Consider the following 8,405-nt stretch of genomic DNA (forward strand, 5'->3'; position numbering starts at 1 on the left):
GCACAGCCTCTTTTTTTTAAAATTATATGCTAAAACGTTAGCTCATGGAGTATCCTGGAAACAGACATGTTGACGGTCAGCAATCCCAGAAGCCAAAGAAACGTTTCCTTTGCCATAAAACCACTTGAAAAACTTAAGTGAAGAATCTGCTTCTTCTTTTTCACCTCCTTCTGTTGATGTCGTGTCATATTTCTTGCTCCACGGCACCACGCATCATTAAATAAACACCAAATAAACATGGAGGCGAGCATTTCATTTGTCAACCTCGGCTCCATTCAGCAGCTGCTCTGGAGCTTTTGATCAAATCACATGGTCTTCAGCAGCAGAAAGAGTTTTCTTAGTGGTTGTAATGTGAATATTAAGCATTTCCTATTTTTTTTCTCTGATTTCTTGAGCTTTTTAGATCTTCTGTGCCGCTCTGCTGTGACGCCGGGTGCGGCTCAAGGTTCAATGCATTCGCCTCCTGACATGTTATCGTTTAAATGTGACCTCTCTGCAGACACACAACTTCGTCTTGGGCTGGCCGACGTCTTCACAGGTTTCTGTCTGTGTGAACACGAGTGTTGACGTACTCGTAGGTATGAATCAGCCTGTAAAGAGAGTGGACGTCTAAAAGGAATTGAAAAAAGATTAAAAAGAACCTTATATTATTTAAGAAAACTCTTGACTCCCACCAGCCTGATTGTTGGCTGTATGACTATTGTCATGTTCATGTAACGTGCTGTAACTCCGTTACGCCGCTCCTTCTGGTCACATGACATCTGTTGCTTCTGTCCATCCGGGGAGACGGATCCTCCTCTGTTGCTCCATGAAGGTTTCTTCCTTTTTTTCCCCCCGAGAAAGGGTTCTTTGGAGAGTTTTTCCTAATCCAATATAAGCCCCTGGGACAGATTGTAAAGCCCACCGAGGCAAATGTGGCAAATAATTTGTGATTTTGGGACACAAAATCGAAAGTATACAACAATAAGCCGTCTGCTCTTGTGCTCCTGATACCTCACAGACAAAACAACGGCTGCACGTTCGGAGCCGCTGATGAACTCAGTCACACTTCTTAAAAGCCCTAAACTGCTTTTTTTTAATAAAAAAAACCCACATCCCATGATGCTCCTGTCTCACCCGCCCCGCCGCGTCGACTCGCTCCTGACTCCTCCCCAGACGCTCCCGAGAGACACGCGTCTTTGTGTCTGACGCAGCTCGAACAAAAAAGAAGAAGAAAAACCAGATTAAAGACGGAGTGGTGCGGCGAGATAACAGCAGAGCAGACTGCGAGCAAACGCTGCCAAAAGCCTCACAAGCTGTGACTGATGCCACGGCTGCACCTCTGCAAGAGTCCACTGGTCACGGAGGCTGTAGGCGACTTTAACCTTCTGGAAACCGTGCGCGAAAATCCTCCCGCGCCCATTTTAAGTCCCAGCATGCCCCATACAGACAATCTTTTGGCATAAAATACGTCATTTTTTCCACTTTTGAACCGAACGACACAGTTTTTTTGACTGAAACTCCTTCGTAACAGGACAAGGCTTTGTTTTATTTTGATTTTTGTTGCATATTCTGATTCTTTAGGTCCTAATCTTTCCAAAAAGGTGTCTTAGTGACCGTTCCAGGAGGCACTTTTTGGGGAATCTGGCTCATATCACGCTGGATGTTCATAGTTACTATCAAAATATCTTTTAAAAGTGATATTTTCGTAGATATACATTTTTTCCCAAGACTTTGCTGAACAAATACATACAATAAACACAAGTATTGCCATTCATTTAGGGGTTCGTAGGACGACTCAAACACAGGGGAAAAGGAGGTCTGGAGACAACATTGGTTGCACTTTCATTCTTCGTAGTGGGTTTTAAATTCAGGGCGGGGCATCGGGAGAATTTTGGCATTTATTTTGGGATTACGCTACCATTGATACGTTGCTGTCTGTTTATCGATGACTCTTAGTCGCATTGTGTTGTTGGACATTTTGGACTCTCAGACTCTGGCTCACTGACAAACAAACAAATGAATAAAATAAATGATAAACGAGGAAACTTGTCCTCGTGTGACTTTGCCCCTCGGGGCCCCGTCATGTGGAGGCGACGTTATTGGAACGAGCAGACACAGAAGCGTCGTGTGGTCAGTTCATCCGTCTGACCTCTTTTGCTTCGCTGGTCTTTGGAGCCCGGTTTGCCCGGCGGTCTGAGCTGCCCCTCGTTTCACCGACGAGGCGCTCGGACGCAGAGGCGAGGACGGTCGACGCAAATGTCCAGTGGATGAGGAGGATCCAGGATTCGGTTGCACCCTCCGTCCGATAAAGTACGATCAAAGCGCACGATGCAGCTTGTGGACGAGCAGGCAGACGTGTACAAGTCAGAGGAAATGAGGGAATTTGCCTGCAGCTCACTTGAAGCCCTGCGTAGTAAATAATAGTTACCGACTCTTCACTCACCAACGGTTGTTCCTGCTCCGCCGGCAGGAGCCCAGCATAGTTTAACACAACCCAGAGCTAATTACAACAAACAGGAAGTTAGATGAAGCCCATTTGTGTGTTGTCTTTCTCTCAATTTTCACGTTGAAAAAGAGAGAATAAAGGAAAAGACAAACAGAAGCAGATTAAAAACAAGGTTTCCCTCTAAAATATTGAAGTGATGGCCACAGTTCCTCTTTGTAATGTCTGCTCGGTACATGGTATATCGTTAGTTTTACATTTCTTGAGACCAGGTAGCTCGTCACTCTAAAGTTCCCTGTTTTCTGTGTCGTTCGGACATTTAAGTTCTGCACTGACCGATCTCCATAAATCACACTTCATGTGCGGCGTAACCGAAGCTTTTAGACATTGCGATGCGGGCCATTCTTCCTCTGCTCTTGTTCCCACAGCCGGTCCTTTTGGGCCCTCCGGCGTCGACCCCGAGCGCTGGACAGCCGACCCCGCTGTCGGCGACTCACTCGTGCATAAACAATATTCTCAACGACAGGTATTTCAACTGGTTTTGCTTGTGTTACACTCTCTTCCTTCCTCTGGTGAGCTGAGGGTGTTTCCTCCCCTTTTCTTTTTTTGCCAGAAAGGATTTTTTTCACCGCCAAAAGCTTGATGAGAACAGAGAAACGAACCCACTCACACTGATTGTGCACAGTGACTGTATTCCATTTTCGACTTTTCCGTCTAGACCAATAATTTAGCTTTTGTTTCGGTCAAACAGCGTTTCTGTGCTGCTCGGGGTGCTAATTCAGTGTTTTCGGTGCACGGCTGCAAATACAAATCTTTCAACTGGAAAAGCATCGGGGGAACTCATTCAAGACACTTCCCCCCCCTTGGAGCAGGTGCACGACACATCAGTGTGTGATCCGGGCCAACGCAACCTCTCCGCGGGCGAAAAAAAGCGTTGTCGCGGGGCCTCGCCCCTTTGGCGCTCGACTCCGGTCTCGTCCTCGTGGGTGAATACGGCGAGAAAGTGGCACGACATCAACAAAGAAAAAAAGACGCAAATCTGTCTCTGTCCTTCACGGCTGCCAGGGGATTAAAAGGTTGTGCTTTCAACACTCAGGCCTTCGCGTCGGGGGGGGGGGGGAGGACGAACACAGCGGCGCGGCGACTGTTCCCATTCCTCAACGCCAAGGCTGCAGGGGGACGCGTCCACGCCGGCCCTGCTTTCTGACCCGGTATCCCCCTGAAAGAATGAGTTTCCTCCCGAGTGCACCACAATGCTCCGGGGGAAGCGAGGGCCAGGGCGCGCGCCTGCTGTGATGTTAATTTAATGACAAGCCGCTGTTCAGATGGCAGGTCCAAACAGCTGAATGAAGGGATTGTTGTGTTTATGCTCCATTTTAGCCGGCGAAGGGGCCCCTCCGCCTGTCTTGCTGCTCTCTCTTTTTTGGGCTCCCCCGAACAGTGGAGCCTCTGTGAGTACAGTGGAGCACGACGCCGCTTCCTAAAGACAAACAAAACAAAAGTGTCCCTCCTCGTCTCCACTCGGTGGAGCCACTTTAGCTCCTCCCGCGGCCCAAGTGGGTTTTTTGGAGATTTCGGGATGCTTAAAATAAAAAAAGGCCCCATTGAGTTTCAAAATAACACTTAGGACTAACGAGTGCATTCCAGTTTGAAACAACTTGGGTCTTATTTTCTTCACGTCTCCTAATGAGGATGATAACATTAATATGCACCGAGGTCGTTGCTGAGATGTGGGAACGCTGCAACGACGCTAAAACAAAAACACGTCAGCCGGAGCGAGAAGAACAAGAAGCCCGATGATCAGGAATGTTTTACACAAACTAAACACAACATTGAAGCTGCAAGAAGCACTGGAGACAACACGACCACGAGTTACAAGTAAATGTTTCAAAAATAATCTGGAGAAGAAAGAAAATGGCCGACTTTCAGTATGGCTTGCAGAGCGCTGCTCAAAGAGTCTTCATGTGTTTCACTTTCATTACGATCAATAAACACTTGCCCACAAGGTCTTTCACAACCTGGCAACCCAACATTTGTTTTTACCAACTTCTTATGAATAATCCACAGCAGACGGTGACGACTAACACGTTCACTCTGGTGGAGGAGGTGTGACACATTAACGCACATGTAACGCATATAAACACCAAGGGAGAAAAGGTCAACTTCAGCCAAGTGTGTGTGTGTGTGTGTGTGTGTGTGTGTGTGTGTGTGTGTGTGTGTGTGTGTGTGTACCCAGCATGCTTTGTGCCTCTGATGTCCCCAAAGACTTTCATCTTGTGATAAATTTAGTCACGCCTGGGTCCCAAATGCTTTCTCAGGAGGCGACACACACACACAGACACACACACACAGCACTCTGGCACCTCTGCACAAATGTTTGAGTGAGAAAAGGAAGAACATTTACATTTGAGGCACCTGAGTAACATTTGAGTGTATTAAACGGCAAAACTGAATTATAATGGGTTGTGCATGTTTTAGCTTATTAGTTAAAACTATTATGTTCGTATATTTTTAGGTTACCAGCGGTTAATATCTGTGGGAAATATTCTAGACGCATTGTCCAGTTTTTCAGAGGTTTTTAGTTGGATTTCCCAGCTTCGTTTCAGCAGAGAATGACGACAAAACCTGCAGAAACTTGCCATAAATAGTTAATTTTCTCCCATTTCGTTCTTTACTTTTTGTCACGCACAGGCGGTGCATTCAGGGACAATCTACATTTCAGAGTTGCAGCCAAACAGTGAGCTTTTTTTCCCTTCTTCAAATCAAGTTCACATCATCCTTGTCACGCGGTCGGTGTTCGCTTTTGTCCTCTGGTTCTGTCGACCAACAGATGTGCAAAGTCTTGACTTGAAGACTTTTGAACCCGAGGAGCGTGGATTCAAACTACCACCCTTTATGTTACAAATCTTCAGATTTCTAAGGCTCGCCCTGGAATATCTCTCGATCTATTGGCGGTCTCGAGAGGTATGACCATGCAGTTTGGGTTTTCTTTGAGAATACAACAATAGAATGGACAACATTTACAATTGTGGTGCAAAAAACATTGAAAAACAGACACATCTTTACTGAAAATTGTGCCCTTGTTACACTCAATAGTACCAGAGAAATAGCGCCTTCGGGCTCCAAAAATAGTTTTCGACCTCAACTCTTTTGGGGCGAGCTGGCTTCTTCGGCACGACATCGCTTTGAGTTAAATATGAGCATCAGCATGCTGACGTTGCTCCCACTGACAACGTTAACATGCTGATGTTCAGCAAGGTCTCATTTCCATAAAGCCTCCGGCTACATCCACACTAACGCCTTTTAAAATGCAGAACTTTTTCCGCCGCAGGCTTCATTTTGCTGCGGGACGGCAACCAAAATGTCCATCCAATATTTGTTCAGACATTTAAAAGGTGAACCTCACGGTGGTCGCAGGAGGAAAAGTCAAAGTCACTTCTGATTCATCCTCTAAGAACCTTGAACGTGTGTGTGTGTGTGTGTGTGTGTGTGTGTGTGTGTGTGTGTGTGTACCAAATGTCCTGGCAATCCATCCAATAGTTGTCGAGACACTTCAGTCTGGAGCAAAGTGGTGGGCCGACAGCGTTTGGTGCATCGTGTTCTTAGTTTTCTGAACCCTGCAGCCTCAATAAAGATCTAAGAACACGAGCTTTCAGCCGGAGGAGAGGTGGCCTTCTGTGTTTGACAACTCCGCATGTAAAATTACCATTTAAAGGTCGGTGGAGAGTTTCTTTTTTCCTTTTTTTTTGCTGGTTTGTTCAAGTGGCTGAAAGCGATGAACTCCCCGAGCACACAGCAGCTCGCAGCGGTTATGTAAGAGTGCCAGACTTCCACTAATCCTTTTTCATCGGGGCAGAGGAGCCTGCAGGGTTTTCTCATCATCGAGACGAGTCCGCCCGTAACACAGAGACACACCTCATGCAGGGAAGAAAGAAAAACAAAAAAGATCCTCGCACACGGACCAGAAATCGGCCTCTGGATGGAGAGAAACCACACGAGAAGTGTCGAGACGGATGAGCGGTGGGAAAAAGAAGAAGAAGAAAGACGATGAGGGCTTTTTTGGAGTGTGTTATTTATATCTGCTCCAATTCATACTTCTTCTAATGCGCCGGTCGTCGAACCTCGTAACCTTTTCCTAAAAATACACCCTTTTAGATAATCTGGCCTTATTCAGCAGCGCTATTGATGTCTCAGGCCACATTTACACATAGCCGGGTATTTACAGAAACGAATATTTCTGCCCCTCCGTTTTCAAAAAATAACGTCGTTCGCACAAGATCGTTTTCCAAAAAGTTTCTGTTTGCATGAATACGTCACCGAGCGCCGTCATAATTATGCCAAACCTGTAAAGAGGACGCTCATATATGACGTGATGCATTTTTAGTCGCAAAACGGTGACGTTTTGAGGACCTAAAACTTTGAGTTTTCATAGATCTCCACTTGGGCTTTGAGTTTTTAGAAATGATCGTTTTCCGTCATAAAACCTCTGTTTTCGTGTTAATGAAAGGCCAAACCGCATGAATATTTATGCATGTAAACGGGGCCTTAAGGAACCCGCCATCATCCAAACGCTGGAAACTTCTTGTCCTGGTTGCCAAGATTGTCCACGAGGAGTTCAGGACCACTACTCAGAAGTGTCGTTCCTCTTCTGTGAAAGAGTGGAAGCCTGTTGAAGTTTGCGATACAGTCAAAAACTTCCTCCCCGCACACACACACACACACACACACACACACACACACACGAGATAGAGGAACAGAGCATCTACGTGGTCGCTCTCAGTGAGTTAATTGCTCTGCATTGTGAGCGCCGAGGCCTTCCGAGCCGGAGGGACAATAGCGGCTCTGTGGTCGCGACAATGGCTCCACTCTCCGAGTCAGAAGTTGCGGAAGCGCCGACATTAGGCTGCTGAACGCTGTTGAAAGTTCAGGAGTGTGCACTCCAAGGAAGAAATCACGCAGAAGAGCTTTTGGAGGAGGGGGGGAGCAAAGGGAGGAACAACCTCCCCCTCAGCCGGTGCTGCCTTTGAGGAACTCATTGTTAGCGCTGCCAGTGGGAGGCATGGAGGGCTCTGCTGGCATGTGTCGGCCTCACTCCTCGTCAGGGCCTCAGCACCATGACGGCCAAGTGGGTAAAGGGTGTGTGTGTGTGTGTGTGTGTGTGCAGTGTTTTGTTAAGGGGCTGAAAGCTGCAGGTACTGTGAGGGAGGTGACGTTCGGGGGGATGTTCAGTCCCTCTGCTCTCACTGTACAATCTGGGGGACCACCCATAGAGGCCGGACGAGAGGCCAGCTTCCCAGCAAGACCTGAATCACACACAAAGCTGCCAAGAGCTAGCTGGCTAGCTAGCAAGCTGTCTGTCTGTCTGTCTGTCTGTCTGTCTGTCTGTCTGTCTGTCTCATCTCATCTCTCAGGTCATCGATAACAATGTGATGAGTCATAATACTCATTGTTGTTTGACAATGAGGAGTAAGAGGATGGTTTGTGTTACACACAACGTTGTGAAGCATTTATAGTTTCATTGACTCTTCAGAGCTCTTTGACTTACGCATGTGTGACTCAAGGAAAGACGTACAGTGAGTTAAGACGATGACAATAATTGGGCTCTACATTTGTATCACAGTGTTTCCCCAAAATTGCCAAACAAGTTAAACATGAATGTGTTGAGTAAATATAATAAATAATAATGTATAAAATGTCATGTATGTATGTACCAATGTATGTAACACGACATAATCAAGTTTAAACTTTAAGTTGATGTGTGTGTACAATGCAAGGATCTCTTTCTGTTGGTGGACAGATGGAGCGCTCCCTCTGCAGGATCCTAAAGGGAATGCATCATCTGATGGAGGTTTTCACCAAAGACTATCAATGTACTGTCATTTATTTGTTGAAATCCTCTCTCGACATGTCTTCACAGAACAATTATGATGGAAATCCAGTGTGGACAACATGGACTGAAATTATATATTCATATAGTCAA

Source organism: Clinocottus analis, unplaced genomic scaffold, assembly GCF_023055335.1.
Source record: "Clinocottus analis isolate CAN_PGR_092001 unplaced genomic scaffold, fCliAna1.0.p SCAF_6, whole genome shotgun sequence".
In the NCBI taxonomy this organism is placed as follows: Eukaryota; Metazoa; Chordata; class Actinopteri; order Perciformes; family Cottidae; genus Clinocottus; species Clinocottus analis.